Source organism: Hemiscyllium ocellatum, chromosome 20, assembly GCF_020745735.1.
Source record: "Hemiscyllium ocellatum isolate sHemOce1 chromosome 20, sHemOce1.pat.X.cur, whole genome shotgun sequence".
NCBI lineage: Eukaryota > Metazoa > Chordata > Chondrichthyes > Orectolobiformes > Hemiscylliidae > Hemiscyllium > Hemiscyllium ocellatum.
In genome coordinates this window covers 14,275,028-14,292,519 of record NC_083420.1, presented here as the reverse complement: position 1 = coordinate 14,292,519, position 17,492 = coordinate 14,275,028, and the positions used below count along the sequence as shown (strand labels likewise).

At 44.1% G+C, this 17,492-nt stretch overlaps 1 protein-coding gene across 1 annotated transcript in view; it reads right to left on the bottom strand.

Moving 5' to 3' along the window:
• LOC132825353 (neuronal-specific septin-3-like) overlaps nt 1–17,492 on the bottom strand; it is a 407,090-nt gene that overhangs the window by 269,226 nt on the left and 120,372 nt on the right. The gene's annotated exons all lie outside the window — the stretch shown is intronic.

The following is a 17,492-nucleotide window of genomic DNA, read 5'->3' as shown; positions in this document are numbered from 1 at the left end:
AATATTCTCACCCTAGGGGAAAGGCACCTGCCATTCACCTTACTTATACCCCACAACATTACGGTGAAGATGCTGGAGTTGCCCTCCTCAGAACAAAGGAAAGGCAGATTAGTTAATGATGGGCTATGGTGAGGTAGAGCAACAAAAAGTTGTTCCCATCAGCTGAATTAAGAAGAAATAGGGGACACAGATTTATCAGTTACCGTTTTGGGCATGAGATAATTTATGGTTTGGGTGGCAGACTGGCTCAGTGATTAGCACTGCAGCCTTACAGCGCCAGGGATCTAGGTTTGATTCCAGCCTCGAGCAACTGCCTGTGTGGAGTCTGCACATTCTCCCTGTGTCTGCGTGGGTTTCCACTGGGTACTCCTGTTTGGTCCCACAATCCAAAGGTGTGCAGTTTAGGTGGATTGGCCATGCTAAATTGTCCATAGTATCCAGGGATGTATAGGCTAGATGCATTAGCTGTGGGAAATGTCGCTTTACAAGGGTAGTGTGGGTGAGATGCTCTTTGGAGAGTCAGTGTGGACTCGATGGGCTGAACGGCCTGATTCCATAGTGTAGGGATTCTATGTTAAAGGGACAGATGCAAGTAAGGAGTTTCTTTCTTCTACTCAGCATGTGATAAAGACCTGGTGGAGATTGTTAATAATTTCATAAAGAATATTGGATGGGCCCCTGAGTCAAATTAATTGTGAGGTTAAGAGTAAGAGGATGGGATGGACTGGATTGTTCTGCAGAGCGCCAACATGGATTGGATGGGTCAAATGGCCTCTTCCAGCACTACAATTACTTGCTGACTCTAAGACAGCAGCGCATATGAATAACTAATTAAGCTGCAGGATTCCAGTATCACTGCATCCTAAACGCAAGAGCAAATTGGGTCTGAATTCCTACGCAGTTCTTAACTGCCGAGGCCTCTGACCACCTACATTTCATTTGCATTCTCTGGCTTCGAGACTGCCGAGTTAGGGAAGGAAGCATGGACTGGGCGGATCAATGATCTGCTGACAGGGTCCATGTAAGACCATAAGATCTAGGAGTAGAAGTGGGCCGTTCAGCCCATCTTGTCTGCTCCATTCAAGGAGATCACGGCCAATTGAATAATACTTCGCTCCACGTTTCTCCAGAATCGTCGATTCCCCTAGTGATTAAAAATCTATTTCAGCCATGAATACCCAATAACCCAGCCCCAACAGCCCTCCATAGTAAAAATATCACCAGGTTGACTTCACTCTAAGAGAAGATATTCCACCTCATTCCCGTCTTAAATGTGTGACCTCTTATTCTGAGATTATGCCGTTGGTCCTGGACTCTCTCAGAAGAGGAAACAACTTTTCTGCATCTATCCTGTCAACTCCTCTGAGAATCTTGTGTGTTTCAATAAGTTTGCATTTTGTTCTTCCATATTCCATCGAGTATAGGCCCAACCTACTTGACCTCTCCTCATAAGAGAGTTTCTCCACGCTCTGGTATCGACTAGTGACCCTGCTTTGGACTGCCTCCAATGCCAGTACATGCTTTGCCTCTGGATGAAGACCTGGCAGAGTCCCATTCAGTTCGAAGGAGCACTGAAGATAGCTCCTGGTCTCATGGACAAGTCATGGGTTAACCTTCTCCACCAATCAAAAGAAAACGGCATTTCATGCCAGAATTTGGCTACATATTTTCAGTGATCTGAGCTCTCCTTAAGGCATGTTGAAAGTTCAGACATATTTTCAGAAAAGAAAACGGTTGGGTGCGCTTCAAGCAATTATAGATTGTTTTCTGAAAATTCAAATGAAGCATCAATATTTATAGGAGGATATTGAATTCTGTGCAATGGTCAAAAGAGATCATTTGCACCTACATGATGTTTTTTCACGATCACTGGACATGTCAAAGCATTTTACAGACAATGTACTCTTGAAGTCCAGACTCTGTTGCCATGGCAGCTAATGTAGGCACAGCAAGATCCCAGAGGTATCAAGGTGATAATAGTCAAATAATGTGTTTTCTTTAGTGGATGGAGGGGTAAAAATTGGCTAAGGCATCAGAAAAGACACTCTTACTCTGCTTTGGAATAGTGTCATGGGTTATTTTCTGCTTATCAGCTCAAGGTCTGGAGTAGTATTTGAACCCAGAAACACTGAGGCCAGAATGTGACCAACTGAGTTACCAACTGAAATAACTACACAGAGGTCAGTATCCCGTCACCAAGTTGCCGTTTATTTACAAGCCCACAGTACACTGGTTGTGGCTGAAAATGTGTTGCTGGTTAAAGCACAGCAGGTTAGGCAGCATCTCAGGAATAGGGAATTCGACGTTTCGAGAATAAGCCCTTCAGGGGAATAATTCCCTATTCCTGAGATGCTGCCTAACCTGCTGTGCTTTAACCAGCAACACATTTTCAGCTGTGATCTCCAGCATCTGCAGACCTCATTTTTTACACTGGTTGTGGCCAGCCAACTCAGAGTCAGTCCCTGAAGGGAGGACATTCTTAATCCCCTGTTTATATCGGTTAGCCAGGGTTTCCTGATTCACTGAGCCAGTCAGGGAGATCTGGGCCAATGAGATCCACCTGGTTCCAATCACTACAAGCTATCACAGGATTTCAGTTTTTCCATCCATCCTTCAGAAATATGCTCAAAGCAGCACCATTTTATGGGATCACACAGAATCCCTACACTGTGGAAACAGGCCATTCAGTCAAACAAGTCCACAGCAACTCCCCATTAAGACCATCCTACCTAGACTCATGCCCCATACCCCATCCCTGTAACTCTATTTCCCATGGCTAATCCATCTAGCTTGCACAACACTGGACACTACGGGAGGAAACTGGAGCATCTGGTGGTAACCCATGCAGACACAGGGAGATTGTGCAGACTCCACACAAACAGACAAATGCCCGAGGCTGGAATTGAACCCAGGTCCCTGGCACGGTGAGGCAGCAGTGCTAACCACTGAGCCACCGTGCTGCCTGCAATCCGTTGAAGTGGAAGGACTTGATGAAGGAACGTGGTGGTTGGGTGTGAAGATGCATCTCCGTCTTCACTGTAAATACTGTGCCAATGAGGTTTCTGAATTTCAATCACGTGCACGTGAGCAAAATTATTGATCAAGGTTTTTCTTGGTGTCAAAATCAGTGAATAGGATAACGGAATGGGGTGTGGACATTGGTGCATTTATTCCCCATTCCCAGTTGCTCTTGAATCTGAATGGCTAGCCAGGCCGCTTCAGAGGGCAGTTAAGAGCCAACCACATCGAACTGCCAAATGAAATACTTGTGGGCAAGTTTGAGATTCCATTTTGGCAGAAGGAATAAAAAAAAGCACAGGGATGATCACCTTGTTGGGATTGGGGCACCTAATAGTCAGCAGGAAATTGAGAAGCAAATCTATAAGGAGTTCTGTAAGAATAATAGGATGGTAATGGTAGGGGATTTTAACTTCCCAAATATAGACTGAGACTGTCATAGCGTTAAGGGCTTGGATGGGGAGGAACTTAAGTGTGTAAAAGAAAAGTTCTTATTCAATATGTAAATATATCTTCTAGAGAATGAGTAATACTTGACCTTCTCTTGAGAAATAAGGCAGGGCAAGTGACTGAGGTGTCAATGGGAGAACATTTTGAGATCAGGATCATAATTTTATTAGTTTTAAATAGTTACGGAAAAGTGATCAAAAAGTTAAATTCTAAATTGTTGTAAGGTCAATTTCGATGGTATTAGACAAGAACTTTCAAACGTTGATTGGAGGAGTCTATTCACAGGTAAAGGGATAGATGGGAAGTGCGACGTTTTTAAGAATGATATAGCGAGAGTCCAGATACAGTTTATTCCTGTTAGTATGAAAGGCAAGGCTGCTATGTATAGGCAACACTGAATGACTAGTGAAATTGAGGTTCTGGTCAAGAAAGAGGAGGCATTTATCAGGTATAGACAGCTGTAATTGGGTGAATCCCTGTAAGAATATAGGACAGTTGGTGTATACTTAAGAGGGAAATCAGGAGGGCTAAAAGGGGACACAGGATAGCTTTGGCAAATACAGTTAAGGAGAATCCAAAGACATTCTGTAAATATGTTAATGGCAAAAGAGTGACTAGGGAGAGAATAGGGCCCCTCAAAGGTCAGCAAGGCCATCTGTGTGTGGAACCACAGGATATGGGTGAAATACTGTGGGGAGGGACATGGAAGCGAGAGAACTTGGGGAAATAACTGGTAATATCTTGAAAAAAGTGTCCATATAACAGGAGGGGAGGTGCTGGAGGTCTTAAAATACATAAAGGTGGATAAATCCATAGAACCTGATCAGGTGCTTCCCACAAATTTGTGAGAAGCTCGAGAAGTCATTGCTGGGCCCCTTGCTGAGATGTTTGCATCTTCGATAGTCACAGGTGAGATGCCAGAAGACTGGAGGTTGGCTAATCTGGTGCCATAATTTAACAATGGCGATAAGGAAAAGCCAGGTGGTCGGGTGAGCCTTACATCAGTGATGGGTAAGTTACTGGAGGGGATTCTGAGGGACAGGATTTTTTGAAGAGGTGACAAAGAACATTGATGAAGATAGAGTGGTAGACGTTGTCTATGTGGACTTCAGCAAAATGTTTGACAAGGTTCCACTTGGTAGACTGGTTACAAAGTCAGGTCACATGGAAGCCAGGGGGAGCTAGTCAATGGGGTACAAAATTGACTTGAAGGGAAGAGACAGAGGGTGGTGATGGGGAATATTTCTGGACTGGAGACCTGTGACCAGCAGTGTGCCACAGGGGTCAGCGCTGGCTCCACTGCTTTTTGTCATTTATATAAATAACTTGGATGTGAATATAGAGGTATGGTTAGTAAGTTTGTAGATGATATCAAAATAGATGGCGTAGTGAACAGTGAAGAAGGTTATCTCATAGTACGATGGGACCTTGATCAGATGGGCCAATGGGTCAAGATATGGCAGATGGAGTTTAATTTAGACAAATGCGAGGTGTTGCATTTTGGTAAACTTAGATCGTAAATGGTCAGGCCCCAGCGAGTGTTGCCGAACAAAGTGATGCACAGTTCCTTGAAAGTATAGTCACATGTATTCATGGTGGTGAAGAAGGTGTTTGGCATGGTTGCCTTCATTGATCATGACATTGTGTATGAGTTGGAATGTCACTTTTAGAATACTGTGGATAATTCTGGTCTGCCTGCTATAGGACGGATATTGTTAAACTTGAGAGGGTACACAAAATACTTACAGGGATGTTGCCAGGACTGGAGGGTGTGAGCTATAGGGAGAGGCTGAATAGGCTGGGGCTGTTTTCCCCGGAGGAGAGGGGTGACCTTATAGAAATCTATAAAATAATGAGGGGAATGGATAGAGTGAATTGCCAAAGCTTTTTCCCCAGGGTAGAGGAGTCCAAAACTAAAGGGAATAGGTTTAAGGTGAGAGGAAAAAGATTTAAAATGGACCAAATTACCTAGAACTGGTTTGAGCTGTAGGGAGAGGGTGAATAGGCTGGGGCTATAAATTCATGAGGGGTATGGATGAGCTGAACAGACAAAGCCTTTTTACTAGGGTGGGGAGTCCAAAACTATAGGGCATAGGTTAAGGTGAGAGGGGAAAGATTTAAAAATGACCTGATGGACAACTTTTTCATGCAGAGTGTGGTGTGCACATGGAATGAGCTGCCAGAGGAAGTGGTGGAGGTAGGATGGGTAGATGAACAGGGAGGGTTTAAGAGGGATTTGGGCCAAATTCTGGCAAATGAGACCAGGTCAGATTGGGATCTCTGGTCAGTGTAGAGGGGTTGGACAGATTATGCTTCAGTTGTGTAGGATGTTGATGAAACCACGTTTGGAGTACTCTGTTCAGAACTGATCACCAATTGTATGGAAGGATGTTAATGTTTGGAAGCAGTTCTGAAAGATTTACTGGTTTAATGCCTGGAATGGGCAGATTGCCTTGAGAAGGTAAGTTAGACAGCCAAGCTTATACTCTCTGGAATGTCAGAGGCAACTTAATTGAAATATTTAAGATCGCGAGGGGACTTGGTCTGGTGGACATTGAAAAAATGTTTCCTCTTGAGGAAGAATCAAAAATTAGGTGTCATCGTCTAAAAATTATGTGTGACCCATTTAAGAGAGAGATGATGTAATTTTTTTTCTCTGATGGAGTGCTGAGAGCCTTTGGATTTCTCTTCTTCAAAAGGCAGTGGATGCTGAACCGTTGGATATTTTTAAGGCAGAGGTAGGTAAATACTGGATTACCAAGGAGGTGAAAGGTTATGGGGGATACACAAGGTGTAGAGGTGAGCTGAAAACTAGACCAGTCACGATCTTACTGAATGTTGCAGCAAGTTCAAAGGACTAAGTTGGCTACTCTTGTTCCTTTGCATGTTCCTGCAGCTTGGAGAGGAACTTTTCAGTTGATGATTCCATGCATCTGTTATGCTTGTCCTTCTAGATGGTATTGACTGTGCATTTGGAAAGTGCTGTCTAAAGAGCCCAGCCCTACAACACAGTCAATGACAGTTTCACGTTCACCATAATTCAGCCTAATTTAATATTCCAGATTTATTCATCAAACTTAAATTCCATTATGTCCCAAAGTCAGCTGCTATCACATAAAGCTGGAAAGAGGCTGGTCTCTTTGAGGACCTTAACCAGCTGCAGCCTTTGATTTGCTCAGACGAATCTCGATTACACATTTTTATGCAATCAGCCATTTGAGGTCTTTGCCCAATCCTCCTCCTAGTCGACATTCCACTGCTGAAACTCAAAGTCCATGCAACACTAAGCTTTTTCATGAGGATTTAAAATGTAACCTGAGATGTGATTAATTGTCACCCAACGCAGAACGCATAATGGCTTATTATTCCTAAATTCATAATGAGAAAATGCAGTAATCTTTAGTCATAGGATACAGTGGTAAAGATGTGGTGCATGATACAACAGATTGCTATTAATGAATACAATAAAAAGGTCAAATTCTTATTGATGTAGTTAATAGTGACTCTAGCAGGATACAAAACTGAGAAGCATGGTGCAACACTCTATGTATTGAATCGGTATTTTATTATGCTGTTGTGCTTCCATTGTACTAATTATGGGACAATATTGGTATTTTCTTCTGGAAGTAGAACAAAGGCTTTTTTCTTCTCTCAGGGTGAAGGGTCGATACTTTGGTTACAACACAAACAAGAGCACTGGTATAAATCCCCCTTTATTCCCCGTTGAGAATCAGAAGAGGGATTGATATTCCCCTTTGCCCTCTGGAGCGTGGGTTCAAACTCAGTCTAGACTGATGGATGAAAATCACCCTCCCTGCTTGAGCCCTCATAATGAGCGGGGGCAGTGTAAATCTAGTTCTTGCTGGGTACAAAGGCACAAAGCTGCTGAGTACCAGTTTGTACATTAACCTGGAGGCATTAACAGTGGAATGAAAGAAGCCCGGCAACAGCAGAGACGGGAGTCCACCTGGAGTGCAGCTAAGGCACTTTACTCAAGCAAAGTGCAGGGAGCTTTTCCCAACTTGATCATGTTGAAATGGGCTTGAAGCTAATCCCTGAATACAAAGAATGGAATACGTCACATTTTCCAGCAATCCTTGCATCCTATGCCTTTAGGAATACATACAAACAATTTAGATTAGATTCCCTACAGTGTGGAAACAGGCTCTTCAGCCCAACAAGCCCACACTGACCCTCTGAAGAGTAACCCACCCAGACCCATTTCCCTCTGACTAACGCACCTAACACTACGGGCAATTTAGCATGGTCAATCCACCTGACCTGCACATCTTTGGACTGTGGGAGGAAACCAGAGCACCCGGAGGAAACCCACCCAGACACGGGAACAATGTGCAAACTCCACACAGGCAGTCACCCGAGGCTGGAATCGAACTTGGGCTCCTGGTGCTGCGAGGCAACAGTGCTATCCACTAAGTCACTGTGCCGCGAAGTGGCTTATTTAATAGAATGCTATCTGGATGGGAAGGCTCGAGTTATAAAGAGGGGCTGGACAGGCTGGGACATTTTTGCCTGGAGCTTAGGGACCGAGAGGTGACTTTATAGATGTTTATAAAATCATGAGAGGCATTAATAAGGTAGATAGCCAACAGCTTTTCCCCAAGGCAGGGGAGTCTAAAACTAAAGGGCGCAGGCCTATGATGACAGGGGAGGGATACAAAAATGTCCTGAGGGGCAATTTGTTTCACATAGAGGGTGGTGAGTGTCTGGAAAGGGTTGCCAAACGGAGGGGTGGAAGCGAGTATAATATTGTCATTTAAGAAATGTTTGGAGAGGTACATGGATGAGGAAGATATGGAGGGATATGGACCAAACACAGGCAAACGGGATTAGTTTAAACTGTGAAAACCAGGCGGCAAGGGTAAGGTGGGCCGAAGGGCCTGTTTCCGTGTTGTAGACCTCTATGACACGTATACGTCAACACACATGGGCACGAACCATACTCCTGCTAGGGAAAAATGAAATTTAGGAATATTTTACGTTCAATTATTTCAGGAATTGTGAAACCAACAGACAGCTTGAATTTGAGAAGCCAGAGACTTGGACAGAGAAGGGCTACTGGTAAATGCCACAGAGTCATTGATATCAGAACATAATTGGCAAATTGATGGGGCAAGGCCATCCATGGGGGGGGGTGGATTTAAGATGCAGCATAAGTCAGGCATCCATTATTAGCGCATCTGAAAACTGAAAAGATCTAAAAACTGAAAAGATCTAAAAACCAATCATTGTTTTGGAAGCAAACCCTAAATGGAAGCCAGGTGGATACGCTGCGTTTGAAACCTGTGGATAAAACTATTTCTTGACCCTAACGAACCCCGAGAGATCTAAAAGCAACGTTACTTTCTCAAATGACCCAGATCATCCCAAAACAGACTACAGTGGACCCAAAAGAAAAATCCTTCAATCAAAATCCAGTTGGGGCTGAGGTTTTCAGATAAAGGTTTCCACGACCTGTGTAAAGTAAGGGATGTTGGAAAGATTAGTTAATGAGCCACTGATGGTTAACACAGCCACTAACTGGAAAGCTTTGGAGTACTAAGTAGTAATTCAGGCTGAGAGCAACCTAGCAGAGGCTTCAAGTAGCCTTACCTATCCCTTCCCGTAATAGAAAAAAATGGATAAGTATTAATGTGAACTGTATATAGTTACCAAGATGCATCGGTAGTGTCCTGATGACGGAATCCTGTTTTCTAAAACAAGAGCCTATTCTTCTGAAACCTATTTGGTCCATTGTCTGCTACAACCCATGCAGTGGCTCCTTAGACCAGTGTAGGAAGGAGGATCAGTGCCAGTACCCCAACAAAAAGCTGAAAATCATTGGTAACCAAGCATCAAAATGTTACAGCAAGCTGACAGCACTGGCCTTCCCATCATGCCTATCACAGCAGGGTGTTCTGTGAGCCCAGTTGGCTGGATGGCTGGTTTGCAATGCCACATGATGCCGACAGCATGGATTAAATCCCTGTACTGGCTGAGGTTACAGAGTCATTGAATCCTACAGCACGGAGACAGGGCTTTTGACCCAAATTGTCCCATGCTGACCAAAATGTCTATCCATGCTAAACTCCATTTCTTTGCACTTGGCCCATATCTGTCTAAACTTTGCCTATTCATGTATTTGTCCAAATGCCTTCTAAATGTTGTTAATGTACCCACCTCAAACACTTCCACTGGCAGCTCATTCCATATGAGTACCACCCTCTGTGTTAGCATTTGACTGGGTGGTGTGGCCATACATCTTCTATGTCCTGGAGTGGTTTGGTCTTGGAGGGGTCTTTGCCAGGTGGGTGGCAGTGTTATATAGTGACCCTAAAGCAGCAGTTCTCACTAATGGTATAAGATCTGACTATGTTAGTATTGGTAAAGGCAGCCGTCAATGGTGCCCCCTTTCACCGTTGCTATTTACATTAGTGATTGAGCTGTTGGCAGAGTCTATCCAGAGAGACCAAAATATAACAGTCCTGGAAGTAGGATCAGGAGAGCATAAGATCACCCTTGATGCAGATGACACTCTTCTTTCTCTAACTAACCCGACAATATCTGTGCCCAGTTTAATACTCATGATTAATTTATTTGGTTCTTTCTCGGTTGAAAATCAATTTTATGAAGTCGGAGGCCATGCCTGTGGGGGGTCTTGTTAGAGTACCCGATCTTGGGGATGGACCTTGTTTCCCTTTCAGGTGGTCACCAGGCCATTTCTTATATTTAGACATTTTTATCACCCCTGCCTTCGATCAATCATATAAACCTAACTTTGTGCAGTTGCTAAAGAAGATAAGACAGGACCTTCAGCGCTGGGAGGATCTTTCAAAATCCTGGTTGGGTAGAATAGCTTTGGTCAAAATGAATGTTCTTCCTCGTTTATTATATCCCATGCGAATGCTCCCTTTGATGCTGCCCAGACAGGCACTATGGAGGCTTAATGGTTGGCTCGGTTCTTTTATCTGGCGTCATAGGCGACCTCTTATGAAGCTTACCAAATTACAGCTCCCACAGGGCTTTGGTGGGGGGGGGTGCGTGGATTTTCCAGATTTTACGAAATATCAATTAAGTTCCTTATTACCCTATGTGGCTGATTGGGCGTGCTCGGACCCAAGCTCAATCTGGCTGGACATCGAGGCCTCCCAGGCAAAATACCCTCATTCCTTTGTTGTATATGGACAAGATGAGGACAGTTATGGAATATTGCAGAAATCCGATAGTCCTCAATATGGTTAAAGCATGGAGAATGATACAACAAAGCGAGGGCAATTTACAAAAAAAAACTTACCCTTTTACTTCCACAATGGGAATGCCAGGATTCCAGCCGGGATCAATGGATCCTGGTTTTAGGCTCTGGGATTCTAGAGGGATTTCCAGTTTGAGAGGTTTATTTGAGGCAGAGGTCCTGATGTCTTTCAAGCAATTAAGCCTGAAATATGAAATATCGAGGAGGGACCTCTTTTGTTATTTTCAGATTAGGGATTTTATACAGAAAAAGACTACATCAATGGTTAGTCCCGGTAAGTCTGAGGTGGAGAGGAGAGTACTTTGGTCCACAGGTACTCTCTCGGTCAGCACCCTCATCATTTATTAGGAGGTAGTGTCTCGAAGGACATTGAGCAGCTGTGTGGGATCGGGACTCAAGAATTGGGAGTGGAGATCTCGTCAGAGGCATGGGAGGATATTCAGGAGAATGTAAGGGAGATTTCAATTTACAATAGGACGCAGGCTATGCAACTGCAAATACTCCACAGGCCTTATCTGGCACTGGAGCGGCTTGTGAAATTGAAGACTGGAGCGTCCCCAATGTGCCCCAAATGGATATTAGCACTCTTACCCATTGCTTGTCGTCATGCCACAAGCTTCGTGGGTATTGGGGTGCTATAGCGAGTGTTTTGGAAGGGGTCTTGGGAACCGAGATCAAGGTGGAACGAGTGTCCCTCCTCTTGGGTTTGCCGAATCTCCCCTCTTTGGACGTGCGTGGGAAGAAACAGTTTATTATTCTTTCATAGTGTGCGAGGAAGAACATTCTGATGAGATGAGTGTCAAAGAACCCCTCGCCAGGACTTTTGGGGTGGGGTAGGTTAGTTATGGTGCACATCCCCCAGACTTCCTTAGAAGTATGGTGCACCAGAAAATGGAACTGTTTTATAGGATGTGACGGCCTTTTCTGAACTATATAGACACGGACTTGTTGGCTATTTTGGTCAAGGCCTTTGTGCAGCTGTGAGGGCTGTGTCTGGCAGTCCAGGGGCCCTGGGAGGAAGAATTCCAAATAAATACGGGTATGCCAACTGATGCTCCTGGTGGTGGGGAGCTTTGGTGGGGTTGCCTTGGTTCAATTTGGTTTTTTTAGTTTAATTTATTTATTGAATTGTAGTATGGGCAGGGCATTTTTTAAAAACTATTTGTAGAGTAGAGTAGTAGTTTATTTATTGTTATTGTTATTATAAGATTGTTATACTATTTTGTAGTTTTATAATTTTGTAAAAAAATTCAAAATCTTTTTCTCAATAAAAATATTTTGTCAAAAAAAAAGTTGTCCCTCAGGTTTCCATTTATTCTTTTCCTTCTAACCTTAAACTGATGCCCTCTCATCCTCGATTTCTCAACCCTGGGAAAAAGACTGAGTGCATTCACCCTATCCTTGCATCTTGTGATTTTATACACTTCTATAAGAAATCTCCCCTACCCCCACCCTCAGTCTCCTACGCTCTAAAGACAAAAGTACTAGCTTGCCCAACCTCTCCCTATAACTCTGTCCCTTGAGTCCTGGCAACATCCTTGGAAATTTCTTCTGCACCCTCTCCAGTTTAATAATATCTTTCCTACAGCAAAGTGACCTAAACTGAACACAATGCTCCCAAGTGCAGCCTCACCAACGTTATGATGACGGATTCTCCTTCTCAACCTGCCGCCTCTCCTGAGGCGTGATGACAGGTTACAATTAGATTTTATTGTCACACATACTTGAATATAGGAATGCAGGAGTACAGTGGAACCTGTACAAAGTCACTAATGTGGTGGCAAAAACCACCACCCTCTCTCCAGTGGGAGAGCTGACCTATGTCATCGCAAAATTTACTTTTCTTTGCATTCCGACATTTGTAATGATTAATTAGGATGCTCTCCATAAAGCTCTAATATTAAAATAAATTGCATTTGTATCGCGCATTTCACAAGATTGTTTCTGAACGATGAGGAGAAATTGCTTCACTCAGAGGGTGGTGAGCACGTGGAATTCTCTGCCACAGAAAACAGTTGAGACCAAAACATCTCTTTTGATAAGGAAATGGATACAGTTCTTAGGACAAAAGAGATTACAAAGTACTTGGAGAAAGGGAGATGAAGGAACACAGCTGGATGATCAGCCACGAATAGCAGAGCAGGATTAAAAGGGCTGACTGGCTTTCATTATTTACTATGTTTAGTACAGCAAACAAATCTGTCACATTACACACAGCAACCTTCCATAAGCAGCACTGTGATAATGGTCAGTTGATTTGTTATTATGATGTTGATCAAGGGACACTGGGGATTGCAATGTCTTTCTTTGAAATAGTGTGCCCTGGACTTCAACGCCCTCCTGAGCAGGATGGTCCTCAATTTAACAACTTAGTTGAAAGACAGCACCTCCAGTTCTCCCTCAGGCACTGCACAGGAGAGTCAGCCTTGAGACTTGTGCTCAAAGATCTGCAATAGGACTTGAACCCAGAGTAAGAGTTCTCCCATCAGAGCAACCATTCAAGGCATTGTTTTTCCTTACACTGCCACAGTTCATAGGTTGAAGGGCATGTGCTACAAAGAGACTATCTGCCAAAGAGACTACCTGTGTAACCCACAGACTGTCTCAGTAATTGCCTTTGGAGGCGTAATAATGGCTGCGGGCAATAGTATAAAACATCCAGTCACATGTTCAATACTCTTCCTGTTGGAGGTTGATGGAAATGAAACTTTTTTTTGTCTGAATGGGATTCGGATGGGTTGTACAGATGGATTATCCGGTGGAAATGAATGCCATGCCTATGTTGAGTTTGGACACTGGTATTGGGATTGGGGTGGCAGGGTGGGTGGGGATGAGGTGTCTTGTAGTGATTGCAATGAGCTGAGTCAAGTGGGCAGCAGAATAGGAGTTCCCTGATTGGGGTTGTTAATCTGGTCCAGTCAGGGAGCCCTGGCTGACAGATATAAACAGGTTGCTTACAGCTGTAAATGTTTTCTTGTAAACTTTTGTAATTTGTTTAATGAAATAAAAAAAAACAGGTTGCTCAGAGGCTCTGTTCGCTCAGAGCTGGCTCTGAGGGAGCTGGATCAGAGTCAAGGACTATCCACATATCAATATACTTGGTGAAAGATATTGGTCCCTTATTTCAGAGGCTTCCTGTCTGAGCTCAGATTGTCAGGGGTGGGGCAAGTCAGGAGGCACTTGGACAACACCCCGCTCCCCCACCACCACCCAGCCATTAGCTGAGACACTCACCCAGGCAACTAATACCCACTTAGGAGCCCTGATGCTGATGTTAACCCAGTGGTAGATCGGAGACTCTGTTATGGGAAGGGAGCAAAGCAAGTTCTCTCAGGGTTTCCTGCCCAATAGAGTCATAGAGATGTACAGCATGGAAACAGACCCAATGGTCCAACTCGTCCATGCTGACCAGATATCCCAACTCAATCTAGTCCCACCTGCCAGCACCCGGCCCTTTTCCCTGCAAACCCTTCCTATTCATATACCCATCCAAATGCATCTTAAATGTTGCAATTGTACCAGCCTCCACCACTTCCTCTGGCAGCTCATTCCATATTCTCTGTGTGAAAATGTTGCCCCTTAGGTCTCTTTTATACCTTTCCCCTCTCACCCTAAACCTATGCCCTCTAGTTCTGGACTCCCCGACCCCAGGGAAAAGACTTTGCCTATTTATCCTAACCATGCCCCTCATAATTTTGTAAACCTCTATAAGGTCACCCCTCAGCCTCTGATGTTCTAGGGAAAACAGCCCCAACCTGTTCAGCCTCTCCCTGTAGCTCAAACCCTCCAACCCTGGCAACATTCTTGTAAATCTTTTCTGAACTCTTTCAAGTTTCACAACATCTTTCCGATAGGGAGGAGACCAGAATTGCACACAATATTCCAACAGTGGCCTAACCAATGTCCTGTACAGCTGCAACATGACCTCCCAACTCCTGTACTCAATACTCTGACCAATAAAGGAAAGCATACCAAATGCCTTCTTCACTATCCTATCTACCTGCGAATCTACTTTCAAGGAACTATGAATCTGCACTTCAAGGTCTCTTTGTTCAGCAACACTCCTAGGACCTTACCATTAAGTGTATAAGTCCTGCTAAGATTTGCTTTCCCAAAATGCATTTATCTGAATTAAACTCCATCTGCCACTTCTCAGCCCATTGACCCAGATCCACTGGTCCAGATCCTGTTGTAATCGGAGGTAACCCTCTTTGCTGTCCACTACACCTCCAATTTTGGTGTTTTCTGCAAACTTACTAACTGTATCTCTTATGCTCGCATCCAAATCATTTATGTAAATGACCAGAAGTAGAGGATCCAGCACCGATCCTTGTGGCACTCCACTGGTCATAGGCCTCCAGTCTGAAAAACAACCATTCTACCTTTGAGCCAGTTCTGTATCCAAATGGCTAGTTCTCCCTGTAATCAGCGAGATCAAACCTTTCTAATCAGTCTCCCATGGAGAACCTTGCCGAATGCCTTACTGAAGTCCATATAGATCACCACTGCTGCTCTGCCCTCATCAATCTTCTTGTTACTTCTTCAAAAAACTCAATCAAGTTTGTCAGACATGATTTCCCATGTACAAAGCCATGTTGACTATCCCAAATCAGTCCTTGCCTTTCCAAATACACGTACATCCTGTCCCTCAGGATTCCCTCCAACAACTTGCCCTCCACCGAGGTCAGGCTCACTGGTCTATAGTTCCCTGGCTTGTCTTTACTGCCTTTCTTAAACAATGGCACCACGTTTGCCAACCTCCAGTCTTCCAGCACCTCACCTGTGACTATCGATGAGACAAATATCTCAGCAAGGGGCCTAGCAATCACTTCTCTAGCTTCCCACAGCGTTCCAAAATGCCTGATCAAAGGACCTAGCCTCAGAAAAGGAGGTAGGGTGCACTGAAACCCACTTCCCCTGCCCTCGATGCCAACCCTTGCATTCCTAACTCTGAGACACTGCTCCCAATGTAATTCACCTAGTATGGAGAGAAAGCGGGAACTGGGGACTGAGTTGGATGATCAACCATTATTGTATTAAATGGCGAAGCAGGCTCAAAGGGCTGAATGGCCTACTCCTGTTCCTATTTTCTATTTCTAGGTTCCCGGATCCCTTGGTGATCCAAAGCCTCAGATGCTGCAGTACCAGTATCAGCCAGGGCCTCATTGTTGGCACTGCTGAGCAAGGAGAGTTCGAGATCCCAGGAAAGGCTTATTGCTGCCTGATTGGCTCTTAAAGGGACAGTGTTGTTACAAGGACAGTGCCCTTAAAGGGGCAGTGCTGTTAAAGGGTCAGTGCTCCTCAAAAAGCAGCAATGCAGGGATCTTGTCAGCTCCATAGCTGGAGGGAAAGATCCCATCGCCTGCATTAAATTCTGTCCAGTGTTACCCATCTCCCCATTTAGTCTAAAATGTGATCAGATTTGATTTTTCTACATAAATCAAAATGCCATCTTAAAACTTGAAGAGTTTCTGCAGCAACGCCTCATCACCCCTCAAGCCACCCTGGTGATGATATACAATACAGGAGTGCTGCCTCATAATTTACAACTCATTTCATTTTGGTAGCTGTCAAAAGACATTTGTGGATCCAGTACAAACCTGCCAACCAAATATGCAGCAAGATCCTTAATCTCTCACATTTTTATAAAATTCCTAAGCTGCACTGTAATTATAATTTTTCCACAGTTTTATTCCCTTCATAGTTGCTGAGGCTGGACACCTGTTGTGTGCACAGCAGCAGAGTCTGTGTCTAAGTATATCCATGTCCGTGTGTCTGAAGGGTAGGCCAAGGCAAACTCTGGTGCCAGATCTCAGAATTGTATTCACCATCATGACTGGTCAGACTGCGGAAGCTGTGAAAGGAGGATATTGGTGGCCATCCCATTCAGGAATAATAACTGGGAAGGGGGAGGCAGTTATCCCTGAAAAGGTGTGCAGGTCCAAGTCCACTCTGAAATTTAGACACAAAAATCGAAGCCGACATTCCAATGTAGCAAATTCTTTGAGTGCAGTCCTTGGAATCCCATAGTGCAGAAGGTGGCCATTCAGCCCATCAAGTTTGCACAGCCCTCCAAAGAGCATCCCTATAACCCTGGTTGATCCTCACCCGCCCCAAAACCTCCACATCCCTGTACACTGTGGGAAATTTAGCATGGCTACTCCACCCCAACCTGCAGACCTTTGGACTGTGGGAGGAAACTGGAGTATTCAGAAGAATACCACACAGACATACGGAGAACATGCAAACTCCACGTCAGCCAAGGTTGGAATCGAACCCAGGTCACTGGCCACTGAGCTACCGTGCCAACCTGGACAACAAACACCAGCCTTGCCAATTATACCCGCTTTCAGCCATGAAGAAAAGCAACTGCTGACAACAACCTTCAGGCAATACATTCTGACTACACATGCTCACCGCTGATTTTCATAGAGACAATTTTTTTACAAAATTAACTTTTAGAAAATTGACTTTATTCAGCAGCTGTTTTCTCTTCACCCTGAATTGTTTGTGATTTTCATTTCTAAGGACTTGTTTGGTTCTTATCATTCTATAGTTCAGCTTATTTTGAGAGATTTTGTGTCTGCTGCACACGCTGCTCTCTGCCAGCAAACGTAGCCAAGAATAAATGATAAAACATAAGGCCTACAAGTAAACTGATCCCACTGTCTCTCTCATTAGGGAAAATAATGTGAAAAAAAGAGGGGGGAATGATGTTGGAATTTCTTGAAGAAAAGGAAATTGTTCACAATCTGCATGTAATTCTTCAATCCAA